Source organism: Asparagus officinalis, unplaced genomic scaffold (genome assembly GCF_001876935.1).
Source record: "Asparagus officinalis unplaced genomic scaffold, Aspof.V1 AsparagusV1_Un17, whole genome shotgun sequence".
Lineage (NCBI taxonomy): Eukaryota > Viridiplantae > Streptophyta > Magnoliopsida > Asparagales > Asparagaceae > Asparagus > Asparagus officinalis.
Genome location: NW_017972283.1, coordinates 5,809 through 29,471, shown reverse-complemented (window position 1 = coordinate 29,471; position 23,663 = coordinate 5,809).

Sequence of the window (23,663 nt, the reverse complement as noted above, 5' to 3'; positions counted from 1 at the left end):
GATAGAATATGATGATAAATACAATAAAAATAGTTGTAGTTACAATCAATAATTTTTGAGAGCATATGGCAGTAAATAATTTTCATACAAGACATAATACTAAATCAAATATGAACATGTTTATATAATATAGCAAATATAATCATCATGTATAACAAGTGTTAAAAATAAAAACACATACATAATAATAAGCATATAAAAGTCTGAATACTCATAGTACTAATCATGTTAACAAGATAAATTATGATAAAAATAATCAGAAAATATTACATGATAAAATAGACATAAAAACAACAAGTGATTCAAAATAAACATATTATGTAAAACATAATAAGAAGTATATATATTGGACAAACAATATGATAAATAAAAAATATTAGTAATATTCATAAGGTAAAATAAAAAATATAAACAAGATACAAAAGTAATAATCATTACTGTATAAAATCAATTCAGATATAGCACTATATTACACAGTAGCCAAAATCAAATAAATAAAATTAGCATGAATATACATAAATAAATATGTATAATATATAAAACGTGAACTATGAAAGATAAAATAGATTTATAAACAAATGAAAACATAAAAAGGGCATAAATTCGTATAGTAAAAACATCGATATATTTTAGATAAACATACCATGAATGATTGATGACATGTGAACATAAACACTGATAATACATAAAACAGAACATGATTAGACAAAGTTGATACTAAAAATAATAAATAACTATAAATCAATAAAAATATATATTATAAATATAATAATATACGTAAATACACTATAATGAAAAGAGAATAGTAAGTATAAAAGAATGAAAAAATAAAACACAACACAAGTAAATAAAAATAATGAATAGAGAATGAACAACAAACAATGCCATAATAAAAGGATATAAAAATCTAAAATACAATAAACTAAATACTGAAAAACAACATGTGTATAAAATGTATATTGCCCATGTACTATTTTGTCATTTGTGGCAATATACATATCAAAAAACAAAGCAAACAAACAACAAATATACAGATGCACTATAAACAACTCATGAGTAAATACCATGCATACCCACAAATGCTATTTTGAATTATCTTTATATTAATTATAAAAGAATAATAATTAATGATACAAAATAATGTAACAAAAATGTATATAATTAGTAACTCAAATTCCAAACCTAACAATAGGAATAATATCTTAAATATCAAAATAGAAATACATTGCTCTTAGAAATAACGAAACCAATATGAATATACTAAAACAACCTAACAAGACAAACTGACAGATAAGAAAACTATCTACTGAAAATATTGTGAGTTGAATAAATAAAAAATAAGAATGTAATGCATATATAGAATATTAAAATCATGAACTTATTAATGCATATCACTAAAAATACGAATAATATATAATAATCTAGAACATAAGTAAATGATAGATGATGTGACAGAAAAAACACAGACATATACAATGTAGATATGCAAAGTATAATTAAAGACAAAAAAATAATCTGAATATTAGTTATGCTATGTGATGTATATGTGAAGTCTAGAGCAATGCGAAATACTTAATGAACATGATTTGAACAATTAAAAATATATAAGTAATAATTTTCATTAGACTATATTACTTGTACATTTTTAATGAAAAATATACAATATATCGATGTGTGTGATACATAAAATAATATAATAAATAATACAGAAATCAATACAATCAAACCATACATAAGTCAAATTAAAGAAAACATAATGTAAAAATAATAACATATAAAATAATGACCGGTACGAGGAAAGAGAAGTTATACGAAGAGAGTGTAGTCAGGAAGTGACGAGACAAGAAACAGTGGGAAGTTTCGGAGTCAAAAGTGATAAGGTATGGACAAACATAATTTATCAAGATAATAGGATAAGGGCTTAAGTATAGTCTTATGGATGAAATAATGATATACGTCTAAATTATCTATTATATTCTCACTTGTAGGAACTCGGGACCGTGATCTGCATGTGCCACCATAAAAACCTGTCACGTCCGCTTCCCAAAATACCCGGAATCAGAACATAAACAAGCCCGCGACGTATTAGATTCAGGAGAAATAAATACTAAACTCTTTCTACTCAATCTAATACGCTAAGCGTCAAAATAAATTGCAAAGTCACAGGTTTTCGATCACAATTAGCAAGAATATAATAAATAACTTATAACAGAAATGATCCATATCACAAATAAAATATCATCTGAGACACAAAATCTGGGTCAAACATGCCCTTATTACAAAACAGTCCAACTTAAGAAATATGAAAATACATAATCCAACAGAAATAGAAATGAAGTACTGTAACAATAAACTAAATCCATCGACTGACTAAAAGAGATAACTAAGCTTCGGCTTCTTCAGCTCTGTCTGCACAGCACTCCTGCTTAGGAAACTCTGGCTCTTGTGTATTTCCAAGCTGGGCCTGTTCATCCTCTAAATCTGACATACAACCTGAGAGAACATGAGTACGTCATTGTGCATGGCACACAGTAAGATCCCACAAGGGAGAAAAGAAACGGTCGAATGACCAATGCAATAACCAGTGTAACAACAGTAATGACAATAGAAACGTGCAAATGAAAATCTTACAATCTAGATACAATCCACTACTAAAGTATAATAATCAGGGAAAGTCCATAATCATCCACTGTGATAACCTATATAATGTGATAATAAAGGAAATTTCTAATTGTAGATATCAAACAAAGCCTACGATAGGACACACAAGCATATTATTCTTATTTTACAAGTTATTTGAATTGGAGAAGAATATTTTCATATATATAATCGGGTCCGCTTAAACCTGTCCGGGGGCCACGCCTTCAACTTAAGTATTTGCCCTTTGGCCCATGTATATATATAACTCGTGATATCTGGAAAGAACATGTGCCCATTTATATACATGTTATATTTTTCGTCTAATTCCCCTTTATAAACCTCATGTTTGTTAGTTTAATTTAAGTGACTGTGTATGAAATATTGTGCACTAGCTACGGAGTTACCATGGAACGACTTTTGTATAACTATGAAAATAATCGTGACCCATAACATGTCCGATTAAGAGTGCATCATCTAGTCGATGCTATAATAGTAATAGTCAAGGGAACCTCATACCGGGATATCGATATCAAGGGGACTCGGAACTCTTCACATCGGAATATCGATGTCGAGGTGAGTATAGCCATGCTTTGAAGCACGCTTATAAATCATATTTTTAATAGAAGTTATCTTCATGTACAATCTCTCCTATTGGATAATAATTAGGTGATAAAGTAATAAATTTCCATACAATCATTCATCAAACAAATCCTATGTATGTAATAACATATCACAATCTAATATATGCATGTAATTCATAACATATCTAAATATTGAAAGACGAGTCAATGGGCAAGAGAGATCTTGCTACTATTATCTATTCTAAAATAATCCTTTTAAAAAATAATAAACTTATTAATTCAGATAATCCTTTTCTAAAAATAAATTCTTTAAAATTGTTTCTCATAATTAATAGTAGTCTTCAAAATTATAAACTTATTTATCTAAAGTAATCCTTTTACAAAATAATTTCCTCTAAGTGATTTCTAATCTTTTAAAATCATAAATCTATTTATTTAAAAGTCCTTTTACAAAATAATTTCTTTTAAATTAATTTTCATTATAATAATCTAAAATAGTCCTTTATTCCAAAATAAATTCTTTTAAACTGTTTCTCATTATACTAAATCAAAACTAGTCTTTAGGAATCATAAATATATTTATTTAAAATAATTCTTTTACAAAATAATTTTTTTCTCATTATGGTAATTCTAAAAATAATCTTAAAATATTTTCTTTCATAACATCTCATAATTAATCATAAACTATTTTTGAACATATCCACTCATCTTATATAGCACCACTTCACAAAATATAACCACCACAGTATTATCAACAAACCCATGCAGATAATAACATATGAGTCTAATCTATATAATTAATTAATATCAGATATAAATATTAAAATGACGAGTCAAAAAGAAGCGGGATCTTGCCTTGAGATATTGCCGAACAATTCAATGTTACTGTGTGAGGCTACGGGTCTGCGAACGAGGCGGTGGTGACGGTTAAAGGGACTGTCAGAGTTAGATAGTGGAAGAGGGGACAACAACGAGCGGTGATGGTGAGATGGCGGTGACGGCACTGTTTGGAGACAACGACGATGGTAAAGTTCGTCAGAGAGCTATTGCGGGAGGGCGGCAGAGCTCGGCAAGGCGGGTCTGATGAGGGGAGGAGCTCACGGCAGAGCTTAGGGCTGGGTCTCCGGTGAGAGAGGAAGATGAGATCTGAGAGGAGAGAGAGATAAAAGAGGTGAATTGGAGAGAGAGAGAGAGAGAGAGAGAGAGAGAGAGAGAGAGAGAGAGGGAGGGAGGGAGATGAAGATTGATTAGAGAGAGAGAGAGAGTATGTGAGCTGGATATGATGATGAGGAGAGATGGGAGGAGAGAGAGGATGGTGGGGTGGTAATGGTAGAGGAGAAAAGGAAGGAAATCAAGAGGGAACGTGATTATGAGAATGATTAAAGAAGATGAGGATTATTGCGAGATAGTGTGACAACGAATTATTAATACTATGTACATAATAATATCAACATTTATAGTAATAATTAACCCAATAATAATATTAACCAAATATTAATATCCATTATTATTATACATTTTTAAAAAAATCATAAAAGATTCTAGAGAATTGGAAAATGTTAATGCTCTTCATTTAAAAATAATATTTAATATTTTAAATACTAGAAAATTTTATTTAAATACGTATCGAAAAATTTCGGTTGTTACACAAGCAGCGAGTCTGGCACACGGAGAGTCGCAGGTTGAATAGATTGCATCTTAGGTTCCATCTAGTTTTTTATATTTGTAGCTATTTCAGAACTCCATATATAATTGTTTACTATCAGACTCTAGACTTGTATTTTATTTTGTAGAGGCTGAAAACCTAAGAGAGATTTTTTTTGACTCTTTATTTTAAGACATGATATATTTGTTACAGTTCAGAGATATTCTTATTCTATTTTAGTTGGGCTCATTTGTTGATTATTTCTCATATACTTTTTCTATGCATATTATGTTCTTATACTATTTCCATTATTTGCATGTTTTGTACCTTCACCTACTTCTTGATTCTACTAGAGAGATAGTAACTGTGATGGTAAAACATGTCATAGCATGGTGTTGGTGCTTTGTAGGTTTGCCAATCCGGGTTTCATCTTGGACTGCAGCTCTGTGTGAACCCTAGGGCATCACAGTTACACTAAATGTTCTTCCTTGGTTTCCTCTTCTGGCTGTCGGGCTTCTTGACCTCAACCGCGAAATTCTTTTTGGCTTTTAGTTGGGAAAATTTCCCTTGTTTGCCTTTGTTACCCTTAAAATTGGTGCGGGGTTCGAACTTGTTAATGCGTTCTGATGATTTTCTACTATTTCAACTTGCCACATTAAGTCCTGTCATATATAGGCCATGAAGGCGCCCATATGAGCTTTTATATGACCCATGAAATTATGCTTACAAGTTTAGAGCAGCGTTAGCAGTGGCATATCTTGATATTGTAATGTCAGATTACATAATCACTTGATTAATTCCTTGCCCATCTCATTTCCTTTTTGCTCTTCGGAGAGAAGTTTGGTCATGGTAACATCTGGTTGTTCCCCATGGAATTGTTTGGATTCCACATCAGTCTAGGATTTGATTGATCCCTCAAGAAGATTCTGAATCAAGTCGAAGGCTACTCTCTAAAAGATGCCGATGAAAAGTCACGCCTTAATGGTATCATTACACACTACATTTCTAGTTTGTTAGTGAAAGTAGTAGATATATTAGTTCGGAGAATCTTTGCCATCAAACATATGCAACATCGGCAGCTTAAACTTCATCGGATAGGGAACTATGTCCCATTCGATAGGGTAAGGGCATGTGATTCCAACCTTCTTAAGACCAGTTCGTTGAGAAAGAGCATTGAACTATTTTTAAATGTCCTTAGGACTTTTCCCCTTGACTTGGCTTAGGGGGTGTCAATATTGTTGATCCTAAATAATCAGAATCTGCATCTCCTTGATGAATTTGTTCTTCTTCCATGGAGAACTTGATGACTGGTCATTTCCTCATTGAAGAACTCAGACGAGGCTGAGAGGTTACCATGAGCTGATTGAGCATCTTTTCTAATCGCTCAAATCACTCTTCTGAAGGTTTTCTTGAAGCTTCCATTTGTTGGAGATGATCTTCTCGCTCAGCCATATCCACAACCAATTATCATTCTTGACTCGAACTAGGAGTGACATTTGATGTAATTACAAAATTAGCGTCACTAGCAGTGGGTTGGTTGACTTAAGATGGAGTCTGTGACACTCATGTTTAGAGGAGGAAGTAGTCAAAGGGGGTCATTGTTCTCTGCCTTAATCTGATGTGGCAATACACACCCTCAGTCTTTGGCAATATGCCTCCGATGCTAGGAGAGTATCTTAGACCGGATGGACTATCCGTATCTTCCTCCTCATCTCCAGAGATTACACTAGTCATATTGACTGCGAATTCTTGGAGCTTATCCTTTCAGGTACGTATTTGTCTTTTAATCCTAGCCTCTGAATGCTCAGGATCATGACTAAGATGCTTGAAAACTAATTTCTTTTTAAGAATAGCTTTTCATCGACAATTATTTTGAACTGCCATAACAACTTCACTAAGAGTCGTACCCTCTCTTTAGAGATAGGAACTCTCTCAGATCGCTAGTAGTTCCAAATTGATTCGAGTTATGGCTCTTTTTAGAGCCAACTTCATCACTTGGAGTCCTGGCATATGAACATTACCTATGGCGATGTTGGCTTGACCTTCACTTAGTAATGTCAGATGAATCACCATTAGTGATGTTATTCTCTTGCGAGAATTTGTATAAGGGGTTACCCCCATTCTTTGCTTAGATGCTTTAAATCAAACTCCTAAAAGAGCTATAGACTGATATCTAAAATCAGAAGACATAAGAATATCTTGACCTTCATTCATGGTGAGGGTCAACATTCCTTTGCTCTAGGTGAAGTTCATTAGGCTTCCAACGAAGTTCAAACTATCTTTGGTGAAGGTCGCCTTTACACACGCGGGGTCAATTTAGATTCTAAATTCGCATTGCGATGAATTTTGCTACAACTCCTCATAGTTACCATCGATGATTGGTTCAAGGAAATGAATTTCTCAAAATTTGCTTGGTCAAATTCAATGACCAGCAACTCAACGAAAGACCCAATGATCTTAGTGTCAGATTGCGACATAGTTTTCTCGTCGGAGGAAAAAGCAACCCCAGCGGAGTTGCCATCTTGTTTCAGATCTTTTTTATTCAATTGACACAGATTATAATAAAAATAGAAATAATTTTTTTAATTTTTAGCTTGGTTATTTGTCACGTGCCGGTGGAGCATCGATCTTGTACTCCATTAACAGTCTAACTAAGATGATGGTTTTCTAGCTGTTAGTCTCTAACTTGGTTTCTTGGAAGATAGCTCAGTCTTCTCTTAGAATCAAATATTAGAAGGAAGAAAAGATGTGTGTGTATTGGGGTGTTTGATCACTCTATTGGTTATCTTCTTCGATCTATGTGTGTCTCGAATGAACAAATTCATCCTCCTCTTATAGACTGAGTGAGAGAGAGAGAGAGAGAGAGAGAGAGAGAGAGAGGAGGTGCGCATATCACCTTAAAAATAGCCCTCAAATGGCTGATTGGCGAAGTTCACTGATTTAGCAAAGCTCACTATAAGTATTTGGGCAATGCTCACTTGGACATAAGTGAGTCATTGCTTTTGAATCGTGGATGACATGACCCACGTGATAATTATTGTGAAGTTCGTTGACATCAAACGGTGAACTTTGCGTGGTTCACTTTTGAGTCATTTGGATTGAGTCGAAGTAGGCTATATGGTGATGTTAGCGTGCTTGTTTGAGCGAGCTTCACCATAACCTATTATGGGCTAAACTTTGGGCCCATTTGAAGTGTCTAGCCTATAGACGTTCACTTCTTGGTTCCTAGATGCACATTAACCTAAGTAGAATATATTTTAACTATCCATAGAGCTATGCCAAAATCAACTAGGACTATATGCAATTATTTGAAGAAATAGATAGTAGAAAACTAAATTTTCATTGACGAAATGACTTTATACAGCAACTTCGTTTTACATGCAATACAAAGAGTGAAATAGAAAGAACAACCAAAAACTAAAAAAAAGGCAGTCTTTCGAAGCGAATGGCCACTCACTTGCTCTCAGACTCTTTACTAATTGAGCTCCAAGGGTCTTTACAGAAGCGCTGCCTAATCCTCTTAATGGTCCTCCACAGATTTTAATATGAGATTACTACAGAAACAACTCACTATACTCTGTAAGTGTCACCTTCGATTGATTATTGATGATTAGCTCGAGATTTTCCTTCTTCACCATCAACATGTCCACTAGTTGAAAAAGAACTTTGTTCTCTACCTCAGGCCCGCTGGTGGTCATAGCCAACTACTGCTTAAGCCGCTCGATCTCCACTTCCATACTAACAAAAGGCATTGGGATGGAAGGAATTAGGATGGAAGGAGTATTAGACGAAGATGTTACCACTCCATCTGACCTCCATTTATAAGCACACTCCTCTAATAAGTGCGCAAAAGATGGCCTAATTGCTTCGTAATCTGATCCTATAATCATGACAAAAGAAGTCCAACTACTGACGTTCCTTTACAAGGAAGGTGATTAGACTATCAAAAGTAAAAAAAAATTATCCGCATCTAGTCTTAATTAGAAGCTACTATGAGTTGGTTACAGCCAACGTGGCCGCGCGTTATGACCAGCACGCTAATTAGCACCCTAGTAGGTAACCCCACTGGATTTCAAAAGGATATCTCTTGCCAAAACAACTCTCCAACCAAGTTCTAAAAATCGTCAAAGAGGGTAAACCACCTTAACATGGTTATCAGTATGCATAAAACATGACATCATCAAGCTCATCAACATGCCTCTGAATGATATCATCATGACATAAGCCGTTGACTCTGTAGAGAGTTGCACCAAATAAGTCAAGTCTCGGAATGTTCAATATTGCACCTATTCTAAGATAAGCTTCTATCAAGCTCATCAGTATGCCTCTGAATGTTGCTACTCTGATGACATTTACGATAAGAATGATATCATTATGATGCGAACAACTGTTTCTATAGAAAGTTACACCAAATAGTGTTAGGTCTCAGAATGTTCAACATTACCTCTCTTCCACGACAAGCATTCATCAAGCTCATTAGTATGCCTCTAAAAGTTGCTACCCAAGTGATATCTCAAGCTCATTAGTATGCCCTTAAATGATATCATCATGAATCGAACGATTGATTCTATAGAGAGTTATGTCAAATAGAGTCAAGTCTAGGAATGTTCATATTACACCTCTTTTAAGGCAAGTGCCCATCAAACTCATCGCTACGCCTTTGAACATTTCTATAAGCGCATTAATACACCTCTGAGTAATATCAATATGATTCAAATAGCTGATTCTATAGAGAGTTACTCTAAATAGAGTCAAGTGTTAGAATATCTAATATTACACATCTTCCAAGATAACCATTCATCAAGTTCATCAGTATGCCACAAAACATCGCTACCCTGATGAAATCATCAAGGTCATAAATACACCTCTGAACGATGTTATCATGACTTGAATGGCTGACTTTATAGAGAGTTACTATAAATAGAGTCAAGTTTCAAAATGTTTGATGTTATAGCTTTTCTAAAACAATCGTCGATCAAGCTCATCGGTACGCCTCTAAAGATGACCCCCTCTGACACATTCAACAAAACACCTCTGTCAGACTATCTCCGGAAGGTTCATTGAAGCACCTCTTTCCAAGAAGACTCAGCTACATGATTCCTTAGTATACTTGTAGTAGTAACTATCAAGTGTTGTCTACAAATAACATCACCCCACCAAAAATATTGTTAAATGTGTCAATGAAAAAAAAGTGTGTGCCTACACAATTGATGTTGATATATTTGAACAAGTGATTAGTCAACTACCTGAAGAAATTGAAAGTTTCTGGGGACCTAGACTTAGGGATTCCAGAAACTTTCAAGAGGGTCTTATAGGTGGTCAAAAAGTATAAACCAATGAGCAAGAAGAGTTATACATGAAGATGGGATCCCAAAGATACTTGGATCATACTATATAAACCCAACAAAACCAAGAGAGTTGACTAAAAGAAGAGGAGTCCAAGAATTTAAGTGTAAGAAGATATTACCCAGCAGAACTCAACTCGGCGTAGACTTAAAAATCCGCATAGACCCAAGTGAATGTGCTTAGTTCAGACAATGGACCAATCCATTAGAACTTAGACTCCATGGATCATGTAGAAGACGATTTAACACTATTTAACCACATCTTCAAAAGTCTAATTACATTGACGCCCATTTAATATAGTGGCTTTGGGAAGTCTACGACTCAAGTAAATCGAGGTGCATGGTCTCGAGGCAACACGCCACCAAATCCAGCATAACACTCAAATTGCTCATACTGAGTTTGGTAGTCATGGTGCACCGAATTGATTGGACAGAGGAAATGATGATGATGAATTCCCACCTACTATGCAGGAATAGGAGGTCATGCCATGTTAAATGCAAAGTAACTAGAGAGCTACGCCCATAATAATAAATAGAATATGAGGGATTTCATGCCCATAATACACTTAATAAAAATCTATCAAAGTGGTGGAGATGATAGGTTGGTAGCATGGTTATTGAACGAACATGGCCCAACAATTCACAGATGAACTCCGCACACAGTTCAACATGAATCCTGTAAATATCCCCTCTTTATTTAATTTTGAGAGAGGATTTTTTATAGCATTAATTGCACCATTACTATCATCCACCTGTTCTTCAATTACCTAAAGCTCGAACCGTCCCGGGAAGAAGTTTGCCTTGCAAAATTGTTCATATCTACACCATAGTACCTGATCTTTGATCTTGTGTCGGCATAATTGATCTTTGATCATTGTTGGCACTTTTTTCACCTGTTCGATGAGGCTAACCCTACAAAATAAGTTCATTCTTCATTTCAAAGACCCTTGAAGTGGTTCATTTCAATCTCTTGTGTTTGTGTAAAAAGTAGTGTTATTTTATTCATATGGTCAACTAAGCAGATGTTTAGTCTCTTCCGGCACAACTTTCAAGAATTAAAATTGTAATTAAATATAATAATATTATTTTTAAGAGATAAATAAAAGAGAATGACTATTTTATTGTCTCGAATCTTTGTGAATCTTTTGACTAAAAATAGACACGTAACCTCTTTAATCATCTTCAAAATGGTCATGTTCTACCATTTTAAAAGGAATATTTTTAAGAACACAAATAAGATGATGTATTTTCTGACTCTAAATGCATCATAAGTTCATAACTCCATGTGTTGAGGGCAACTACGGAAGATGGTTGAGAGAGAAGAGACTGACAGATGTTGGGTTGAGATGTTCTGTGGGTTTGCGAATGCAGTTTGAGGTGGTTACTCCCACTCTTATGATGAGCTTTGAAGACTTTGCCGTATAGCACACATTTCATTTTTTGGGTGAGAAAATGGCCGTTATTATTTGCGGTGATTTCAATCTTCTTAAAAAAAGACCACACTTTTAATCTTGGCCTTTTAGAAGCTAGAGGTGTTGGATCTTCGGATTCAGGTTCCGGCTCGGTAATAGGAGGACTCGTTTCAAGAATTGAGGGAGTTGCATTTTCATCCTGGAAGATTTTGAAATTGGAGGATGAAGCCATTGTAATTGAGAGAATTAGAGATTTAGGAGAGAGTACAAGAGAGTATCAAAGAGAAGAGGATGATACTTTGATGAAAAACCAAATGACCCCCCCTCCCCTATTACTGGAGGCACCCCTACTCAAATGACCAAGATACCCTCAAAATCTAGCCCCTTTTTAAACCATTATAAGGATATTTAGATCATTTAAATAAAAAATAGCTGTTATTGGTCATTTCGGGTCTACCGGGCCATAACGACTATTTTTTAGTCATTATAGTGGCCAGGTTCGAGTCAGGCCGAGCTTTTAGGCGTGGACCCAGCTACAATGACTAATAAAATAGCTGTTCCGGAGTCTCAACAACTCCCTAACACGGGCTAGGTCCGTGTAGCTCAGACCTGGGCCAAGGTTTGTGGCCTAATGCCACAGTGTCCCAGGTTAGGCCGAGTCTGGGACGTGCACTGGCAGAGGCACATGGATCTGGGCCCGGAACCCAGTAGTTAGCCAGGCTTGGATTTTCGGATTATTCCTAGGCTAGGGCCGGGTACCGGCCCACTCAAAGACGAGTCGGGCCTCAAACCAGGTCCGAGGCTCGGGCATTTTGGACAGGCATAAGAATGCGGTCTATTTGTTCCCACCCAATTAGAAATGGTCGTTTCCGAGAACAATACGCGGGTTGTAGGTCCGTGATCCATAATAAGATGATTCATAATAAGGAAAATTGTTCTGTAGAAACTTTATACTCCACAAACTTCTTGTATGACACATTTAAATATCATATGTGACATTCAGTTCTTTTGTTTCCTTCCTTATCCTTATCCCATCCTTTTCCTTCTTCCCTGAATTAATTTTGAAATAGTGAGGAGAATACTATTGGTATATTTCAAAACATTAGTGAATTTCTTTAGCCCCTGATAGAATAATGTGCAAATCTTCATTGCCTTTGTATTGGTACCCTTACACCACCATAGAGTCAAATGAAAGAATTTGGGGAGCCCAATTGGAAAGAAAATTCATCAGGGTTTGCAAGGGGTGTGCGTGCTATAGACCCGCGGGTGCGTGTCCCTGAAAAGGGTTCGTTTTGCTTTTTTTTTTTTTTCAAAAGCTAAAAATAATATCACAATCTTTTGTTTTAATATGTACGAAAGATTTGGTCAAGATGTGGTGTGGTTTTCGTATATGCATGTAAATTGTAGGTTTAGCGTACGTATTTTCGGCCCGGTCACAGTTCTAATGTTTATGGTTCACCGGGTGTGACATAGCCTATCGAAAACGGTATTACTATATTTATCATAATTCTAATTTGTTTTCAGTTTATTCCTTTTTATGCTTTGGTAGCTAAATTTATTTTCAATTTATTTATTTTTATGTTTTGGTAGCTAAATGTTTTTCTTATGAGGTAATTTTTTGCACTACCAAGCGGATCCTTGTTGGGCCCTACAAGGATTATGTGGATGTCTCTTTTGTTGCTTGTTGCACGCTTCAGCTCATTATACATGCCATTATCATAAGTAATTTGAATCACGTATTTCTTTTTCCTATTTGGTGCAAATAATTTAAGGCTATAGTTATTTTGGCGGTGAAGCGTGGCGGACTGAATAGATAGCAAGTGCGGTGCAGTTCTTTTCAGTATGACCTCAATTATTAAGTATTGAGCAGATTGCGAGATTCTGTAAGGATGCCTTTTGGCCTCTGGCCCCCCATCATTCACCTTATCTTGTTCCATTGTGATGATGAATTCATCTGATTGCTACAGCGCCAATATAAACATGCATTTAAAAGAGATATTTAGTATCTATGGTTTTAAAAAAAAGGGACATTTATAAACAGCATTATCAGTTAAAGCTGGGAAACAATTTTCCAGGTTCACAAGAATGATTTTTTTGGTTTTTTTTTTTTTTGCTTTTTTGGGTTGTTGTTTGTGTTGTTTGGCTTTTATAATATAACATAATGTTGGAACACTTCCGAAATTGAGTGTTGTTTCAGGAGCTTTTTTTTTTTTTTTTTGAATTATTTGATTGTTGCAACAACTTTTTAGTATTGCAACAATGTGGGGGTACCAGCTACACCAGGCCAAACCAAACACATGAAATCAAGCTTGAGCTCGAAATTCTATAATTATTGTGGAGATCAAGTGGATACATTATGTTATACCTATTTTAAAAGGCAGAGTACATAAATTGTCAATGATATAGTTGGGGATTCATGAGTTTGAAAGCAATTACTAAAGCCCGTGTACAAGATGATTTTGAGATGGGCATCCTCTGGTATATAATTATTTGCTAAGATCAGTCGTAGAAGGATGTCTCCTTCCCTCTTGAGAATTTACAGGGAAATGTCTAAGATATGAGATTAGTAAACTCATCATCTAGTGTGAGCAATCACTACACATCCTATTATATTTGCTTGCACGCGGGCGCATGGTTCTGACCCTTCTAATGAGCAAAACTTTAACTTCGCCCCTTACTTTTTCCATCAAAGGATTAGAAACTGTTTTATCGCATGGTGGTTTTGATAGAATGGATTCATAAGCAGCAAGAGACATAAAGGGTCTTAGAAATTGGACCCTCAAATCTTCCATAATTTGATATTAGTCCCTCAAATAATTAAATCGCTAATGGTAATGGATCCCTCAAATTGTAAGGATTACTACACTTTGTCCCTTTCGTTAGATGATATTACCTCAAATCTAGTGTTTCATACTAGAGCTTCAGTTATATCTCTCAATTATGTTTAACCGACCTGTTTCTCTAACTTAGACAAAGACGTCTTCTTAGTAATTGTGTGTATCGAGTTAAGAGCTAACCCGACCATGATTTATAATAACATTTAAATAAGAAACTAACGCAAAGAAATTGCAATAACCATTATGAGTTATAAGACCTCGGCAAACTCAATGATTTGATTAAATAACAGCAAATTATGGAAGATCTGGGGAATTAGTATAAAAAAAAACCCCATCCATAGATGCATTCTACATACACAAAGTGACCTCTGTAGAATCTGTTTCTTCCAACACACACACACATATAGGGTAGGGTAGGGTTATAATATACCTAAAGAGTAACTAACTTAGTTACACCACTTGTAAAAGTACATGTTTGAGTGTAAATATTAACGATCAACATCGTTTATTGTGATCTATATATTGAAAACTTTATGGAGACAAAAAATCACATAGATTAGATTTTCTAGTTTGTACATCTAATAATCTAGAAATGAACAGCCTGTGATGGTTTAAAATAACAATTATTTTTTGTTGCTTCAATAATAGGATAGAACTTCCCAAACCACATGATTTTTGATCCATGCTCATTGGATGACATGTAGATCATAATAACATGTATTGATCGTTAATATTGATGGTCAAACATGTATTTTTAAAGATATGTGTAACTAACCTAGCTACACCCTAGGCGTATTGTAACCCCACTATATATATATGGGTAGGGTTACAATACACCTAAGATGTAGTTAACTTAGTTACACTCACTTATAAAAACACATGTTTGAGCGTCGATATTAACGATCAACACAGTTTATTATGATCTATATGTCATCAAATGAGTGTGGATCAAATATCATGTGTCCTGGGATTTTCTATCCCATAATTCAAGTAACTCAAAATAGAGGGCATTTTAGACTGTTGCAGACCGTTCATTTCTAGGTGCTATATATATATATATATATATATAATATATATATATATATATATATATATATATATATAATATATAATTATATATTGAAAAAATATGTATGTTGGTACGAACACAAGTGTTTGTGCATGGTAGTGAGGTGGCATATTCTCCTCCACTCATTGAAATCGGGGGCCACATCATATGGATTGGGGAGTGGTTGAGAATTGGAATGAGTGGATGAGAATATGGCACCTCACTACTAAGCATAAAAATTGTACTTTTGTACCAAGCATACTCCGTTTCTCTCTCTCTCTCTCTCTCTATATATATATATATATATATATATATATATATATATATATTAGTATATAATATATATATATATGGGTAATATGAATCTAAGGAGGCTTCTTAGGGTGCATCTAAGGATGCGTCTCTTAATGTATGAATTGGGCTACTTTAATAGGCAATCCGCTCCATTCATTATGATGTAAATGTCTTAAAACATCTACACAATAAAAATCATGATATGTGAATATTTTTAACACATATTTTTATTGTCTCTTTTGTTGTGTTGTCATAAAACCTTTAATTTTACTATCACTTGATGCATTAGTAAAAACAACCTAATATGCCTAATTTTTAGTTTACATGACATCTAAATCATATAGATCAAAATAAACAGAGTAGATCAAGTAAATTGATGCATATAATTTAATTTTCAATGTGCATCCTTAGGTTCAATCTAAGGTGGCTCATTAGATACATATTTCCCTATATATATATGGGAGAAATGTTCCTAAGGTGACGCCTTAGATAATCATCTAAAGACGCGGTCTAAAATCACATGATTGAACTATATTATGGATGATCCCTTCTGTTGAACTTGATCTACATATTCTAAAACCCGAACACACCAAGTTTGGGTTGAACCCGTCGTCGTTTGACCCTTCATCCACTCGTATTAATTTTAACGGTTTCGAATGAATAAAACTTTTCACATGGCTCGACGGAGGGTCAAACGATGATGGGTTCACCCCATACTTTGTATGTTAGGGTTTTAGAATATGTAGATCAAGTTTAATGGAGCGGATCATCCATAATGTAGCTCAATCATGTGATTTTAGGCTGCGTCCTTAGATGATTATCTAAGGCGTCACCTTAGGAAAACTTTTCTATATATATATATATATATATATATATATATATATATATATATATATGGAGAAGTGTTCCTAAGGTGACGCCTTAGATAATCATCTAAGGACACGGCCTAAAATCATATGATTGAGCTACATTATGGATGATCCGCTCTGTTGAACTTGATCTACATATTCTAAAACACTAACACACCAAGTTTAGCTTGAACCCATAGTCGTTTGACACTTCATCCACTCATATCAATTTTAATGGTTTCGAATGAATAGAACTTTTCACATGGCTCGACGGAGGGTCAAAATTGATAGCATCCTAATACCACTAGGAAAGAACCCTAGATGGGGATGAATAGGATTTATGCTAATCCAATCCAATTTATGCTAATTTAAAACTTTACTAACAAATATATCCTAGCACAAGAGATATGACCAATATATGTGCAAGGGTAATAAACCAAGGGCAATATGAACACAAATAAGATAGTGAGAATATAAACAACAAGCAATAGACAAAGGCGATATAAGATATGAACACAAAAATAAGTACGCCAATGTAATCACAAACAAATGATATGATCACGGAGTTCGGTCCCCACGATCTACGTCTCTGCTCCTCACCTCGAGAAGATCTCCACTATCACAACTGGGTTTTCTACGCTCACCTGAATAACGTTTACACCTCACACTCGGTTTTCTAGTTTACCGAAAACTTTACAATCACTCACAATGAAAACATACTATCTACCACCTCAAGTATTGGTCTCTAGCCTGTGTCTCCCTCAAGTGTTAGGAATTATAACCTCTCTCTAGGTATTACCACCTACCCCACTCCTCTTGGGAAGTGTTAGGAATTATAACCTCTCTCTAGGTATTACCACCTACCCCACTCCTCTTGGGACGACCCCGTCTCTCACCACACACTCCTCTTGGTGTACTAGTGTAATACAAAGTGAATCTCACAATAATAGCTCACAATACAAATAAATTGTTCTCTATAATGGATGAGAACACAATATAAGCTCACTCTCAATGTCACAAACCCACAACCTCAAATTATACTATGAATGTAAATACAATAAGCTCAATAGGTTGTATGTGAACAAAGAGTAAAACAATTATAAACTCAATATAAAATCTAGCTTATGAAAATTAAGATAAAAAACAATAAATAGCTAGAATTGAGTTTAAGGAAACTTCTCTATAACGACAAGAGAGAGAGGGAGATGAGTTGAATGCTCAAACACCAAAAATTATCTCCTTAAGCCCTTGTGAAATTTTCTTCACAAACTAAACTCTTAAACACACTTTTAAAATCCTTAACCAAACTTGTAAAACTCTTTAAAACTTTTTCCTTAGTTAATTAAAACTGAAGATATGTGGGGGTATTTATAGGAACCTTAAAGCCAAGAGAAAACAAGGCAAAAATATTAAAAACCCAAAACTAGAACATGCTAGAAAAAACTAGCCGTTACAACATCAGTCGACTGACGGCTTTCATCAGTCGACTGATGAGCTAACCGTTAAAGGTATTTTCTAGCTCATCAGTCGACTGACGACCTTATCGGTCGACTGATGACCTCATCAGTCGACTGGTCAGTCGACTAAAACAAAAAAAAAAACTTTTTGTTGATTCCAGGCACATTCTTTAGTCGACACATCAGTCGACCGATGTCAACAGTCGACTTACCAGTCGACTGATAACAGACTATCAGCCTAAATTAAATAGTAAAACTGATTTTTGAAGTGCCTTTAAAAATAGCAAATAAATTATAAAAAATATAAAACTTTGGAAAATCATTGTAAACATGTAAATGAACATTTTACAAAATTTTTTTTGAAATTGCACTTCTCAATAGTGAAAACTCATCATTTTTTAAATATGTTCAAAAACATGAAAACTAAACATACTTGTTTTTGTCATTTGACATAAACACAATATTAAAACTTTTGTAAAATGATTTTATAGACTTAATGAATTGATATAAAATATTGTTATGAAGTCCATAAACAAATAATTCAATATTTTCACAAATTCATTTTTGTATAAACTTGAAACTAAACTAAATATACCCAGCTTGTGATCTTCAACAAAGCTCTATCTTGGTACACTTGCGGATAAAGCGGGAACTTGGATCTTTAACTTGAATTGCAAGGCTTCACTCCACTATTCCGCCAACCTCCATTGGATATGATCGTGAAAGCTCGATTCCATCCATTCTCCAACATATTATTTGTCTAGAATAAATACAAAACACAAACACTAGACAAACAGTATTAGTTGTAAATTGTTTGTTAATCATTATCAAAAAAAGGACCCAACAATCTCCCCCTTTTTGATGATGACAAATAATTTATGAAAAGTAATATATGCATGAAAAAAAATTAATATGTAAATTAGAATTATCATGCATATAACCAAACCAAGATATACTCACAATATTTCTCCCCCTTTGACAACATCAAAAAGGGGAAAACAAAAGAATGAAGAGAACGAATTCTCCCCCTACAAATAAGCACGGTGAGTATAAAACAAGTATAAGGATTGCTCCCCCTATTAAAATGCCTTAATAAATATATGCAATGAATACTAAGGCATACATATGTGAGCAAACATAGATATAAAAAAACATGCTAGGTATAACTCACATACAAAAAGACAAAGAGAACACATATTGATATGCTATTATGAAATAATGTCTCATTATACAAACATAAAAACCATGTATAAAAGTAGATTTATGAAATCAAAAGAAAAAAACATGAGAATCATGCAAAAAGTTTTCAAATGAAAACAAATCACTAAAATGAAATCATAATTCATATGAAATCCATAAAAGTAAACCATATAAGGCAAGAGAGGAAAATATATCATGCTCTTAAGATTATTTCAACCCATATAAACATTTTAGCACCTGGTAAACACGATTTGAGAAATAAACACCCAATAAATCCGGGGGGTTATATAAACACAAACCTCTCATCAAAATCGAGACTAATAGTCATGAAAACAAAAGAATTAATCAAAGAAAAATTATTTTCATATTCAAAAATTTCAAAGCATAATTTTCAAAAAAATTATGTTTTTCAAAACCAAGAAGTGAAAAATGAAAAACAATAAGAATCTTGGTTTTTTAAAAAATCAAACTTGTTTTGGTACCCAATTACTCTTGTACCTAAGAGTCTAGGGACATGGCCCCTACCATTTTAGCTCAAAGCCCTTGGGTTATGAACGCATTTGGACGCATTTAGTACACGAGATCGGTCATAGCAATAATTACTCAAATGACCCATCCGATTGTAATAAGTACAATGAAAATGATGCATTTGTTTATGATGACCATGTGGAAGTGCACGGGAACCATTTGCAAACAAAGAAAATTTATTTGTGATGCATTTGTTTATGATGACCATGTGGAAGTGCACGGGAACCATTTGCAAACAAAGAAAATTTATTTGTAGCTCTTTGCAAATGATTTGCAAACAAAGAAAATTTATTTGTAGCTCTTTGCAAATGTGAAACATCATTAAACAAAGGTAGTTCATTTGGAACAACTTGTGATTTTCAAATATTTTGTAAATCAAAGCAAAATTTTGCTAAGTGTCCAAACCTACCACAAACACCACACTTAAACTTTTGTGGTCTTTTAGAAACATTTGGCAAATGTGACACCTTTTTTAAGTCAAAGCAAATTTTTTCCAAATGGCCAAAACGACCACAATGATTACATTTAAACACACTAGCATGCTTATGATAAGAGAATGATACATGTGCATGTGTGTGTGATGGAGATGAAGCTTGATGGGATGCACAAGCATGATTAAGCTTGATGGTTTTTTGTGCATCATAACAAAATTTAGCAATATGGCCTTTTCGGCTACAGATAAAGTATTTGTAAATTTGTTATACATGTGTATATAGTGTATAGGTTTCTTGAAAGAATTTTTATTGGACTTTGCACACAAGTCCATAAGCTTTTTATTATTTACAATGCATGTTTTAAGAGTTGAATCTAAAGATGATATACGTTCATTAACATGATTCAACTCATCATTATTAGGCACATAAGCATTAACACTAGAAGTAGAAAGAGCATTATCATTCTTAAATGAATTAAATTCATTTCTAATTGTTTCTACCTCTAGCATAGCATCAATCTTAGCATGAGATAAGCTAGCTATAGAAGATGTTAGCTTTTCATTTTCCAAATTTAATATGTTATTATTTTCTTTAAGCATAGCATTTTCTTTTGTGATGACATCAAATTTAGAAGCTAGCTTCTCATGATCGAATTTTAATTCTATATGCTTACTTTTAAGATTAATAAAATTATTATGCAACTTAGTGTAGGTATACATTAACCTATCATATGCACATGCGAGTTCATTGATAGTTAAATCATCATCGGAATCGGACTCGCTTAGCACACTAGGGCTATCGCCTAGTACCGATGTGCATGATGCTTCAAAAAAACTTGAAGAGGAAGCCTCCAAAGCTTGTCGGATCGCCTCCAAGTTCCCTTGATGCGCTTCTATAAATTTCTATAATGTGTAAGCGCTATCAAAATGAATAAACTTGTTAGATATAGATGAATTAAAAGCATTTAGTAAATATTCTAACAAAATCTTATTTATTGTAAATAATCTTTTATCATTTTTACTCCACTTGGATTTCTCCAAAGTGGGCACAATATAAACATCTTCAATAACTTCTCATAAATCGAAATGTCTAGATATAACAAATATATTAAATCTAGAATATCATTGGTCATAGGAGAAATTATCTATTCTAGGAGCAACATTAGGATCATAGTCTAAACAAGGGGCACAATACATATCCATAATTATAATTATATGCAAGCAAGACAAATGCTATCAAAACTAGATTAGCACAAATAAGATAACTTGGATCTTTAACTCAAGGCGATTAGACCTTAAATCAAAGAACACCAAGCTCTGAAACCAAATGAAAGCAGCCTAATGCCACTAGGAAAGAACCCTAGAGGGGGTGAATAGGGTTTATGCTAATCTAATCCGATTTATGTCAATTTAAAACTTTACTAATAAATATATCCTAGCACAAGAGATATGAACAATATATGTGCAAGGATAATAAACCAAGGGCAATATGAACATGAACAATATATGTGCAAGGATAATAAACCAAGGGCAATATGAACACAAACAAGATAGTGGGAATATAAACAATAAGCAATAGATAATAAACCAAGGGCAATATGAACACAAACAAGATAGTGGGAATATAAACAATAAGCAATAGACAAATACGATATGATATATGAACACAAAAATAAGTACGCCAATACAATCACAAACAAACGATATGATCATGGAGTTCGGTGCTCACGACCTATATCTCCGCTCCTCACCTCGAGAAGATCTCCACTATCACAACTGGGTTTTCTACGCTCACCTGAATAATGTTTACATCTCATACTCAGTTTTTTAGTTCACCGAAAACTTTACAATCACTCATAATGTAAACACACGAACTACCTCCTCAAGTGTTGGTCTCTATCACGTGTCTCCCTGAAGTGTTAGGAATTACAACCTCTCTCTAGGCATTACCACCTACCCCACTCCTTTTAGAATGACCCTGTCTCTCACCATACACTCCTCTTGGTGTACTAGTATAATACAAAGTGAACCTCACAATAATAGCTCACAATACAAATAAATTATTCTCTACAACGGATGAGAACACAATATAAGCTCACTCACTCTCAATGTCACAAACCAACAACCCTAAATTATACTATGAATGTAACTACAATAAGTTCAATAGGTTGTATGTGAACAAAGAGTAAAACAATTATAAACTCAATATAAAATCTAGCTTATGGAAATTAAGATAAAAGATAATAAATAACTAGAATTGAGTTTAAGAAAACTTCTCTATAATGACAAGAGAGAGAGTGAGATGAGTTGAATGCCCAAACACCAAAGATTATCTCCTCAAGCCCTTGTGAAAATTTTTTCACAAACTAAACTCTTAAACACACTTTTAAAACCCTTAAACAAACTTGTAAAACTCTTTAAAACTTTTCTCTTAGTTAATTAAAACTGAAGATATGTGGGAGTATTTATAGGAACATCAAAGCCAAGAGAAAACAAGGAAAAAAGACCAAAAATCCAAAACTGAAAACAGGCTAGAAAAAACTAACCGTTACAGCATCAGTCGACTGACGGGTTTCATCAGTCGACTTACGGCTTTCATCAGTCGACTGATGAGCTAACCGTTAGAGGTATTTTCTAACTCATCAGTCGACTGACGACCTTATCGGTCGACTGATGACCTAATCAGTCGACTGGTCAGTCGACTAAACAAAACAGAAACTTTTTATTGAATCCAAACATATTCTTCAGTCGACACATCGGTCGACTGATAACAGGTTATCAGCTTGAATCAAATAGTAAAACTGATTTTTGAAGTGCCTTTAAAAATAGCAAATAAATTACAAAAAATATAAAAATTTGGGAAATCATTGTAAACATGTAAATGAACATGTTATAAAAAGAATTTTTGGAATTTCACTTCTCACTAGTGAAAACTCATCATTTTTTAAATATGTCCAAAAACATGAAAACTAAACATACATGTTTTTGTCATTTGACATAAACACAATATTAAAATTTTTATAAAATAATTTTATAGACTTAATGAATTGATATAAAATATTGTTATGAAGTCCATAAATAAATAATCTAAACTAAATATACCCAAACTTGTGATCTTCAACGAAACTCTATCTTGGTACACTTACGGATGAAGCGGGAACTTGGATCTTTAACTTGAATTGCAAGACTTCACTCTACTATTCTGCCAACCTCTATTGGATATGATCGTGAAAGCTCGATTTCATCCATCCTCCAATATATTGTTTGCCTAGAATAAATGCAAAACACAAACACTAGACAAACAATATTAGTTGTAAATTGTTTGCTAATCATCATCAAAACAAAGGACCCAACAAAACTTAAGTGGATCATCCACCAGACTTTCTATGCATTGA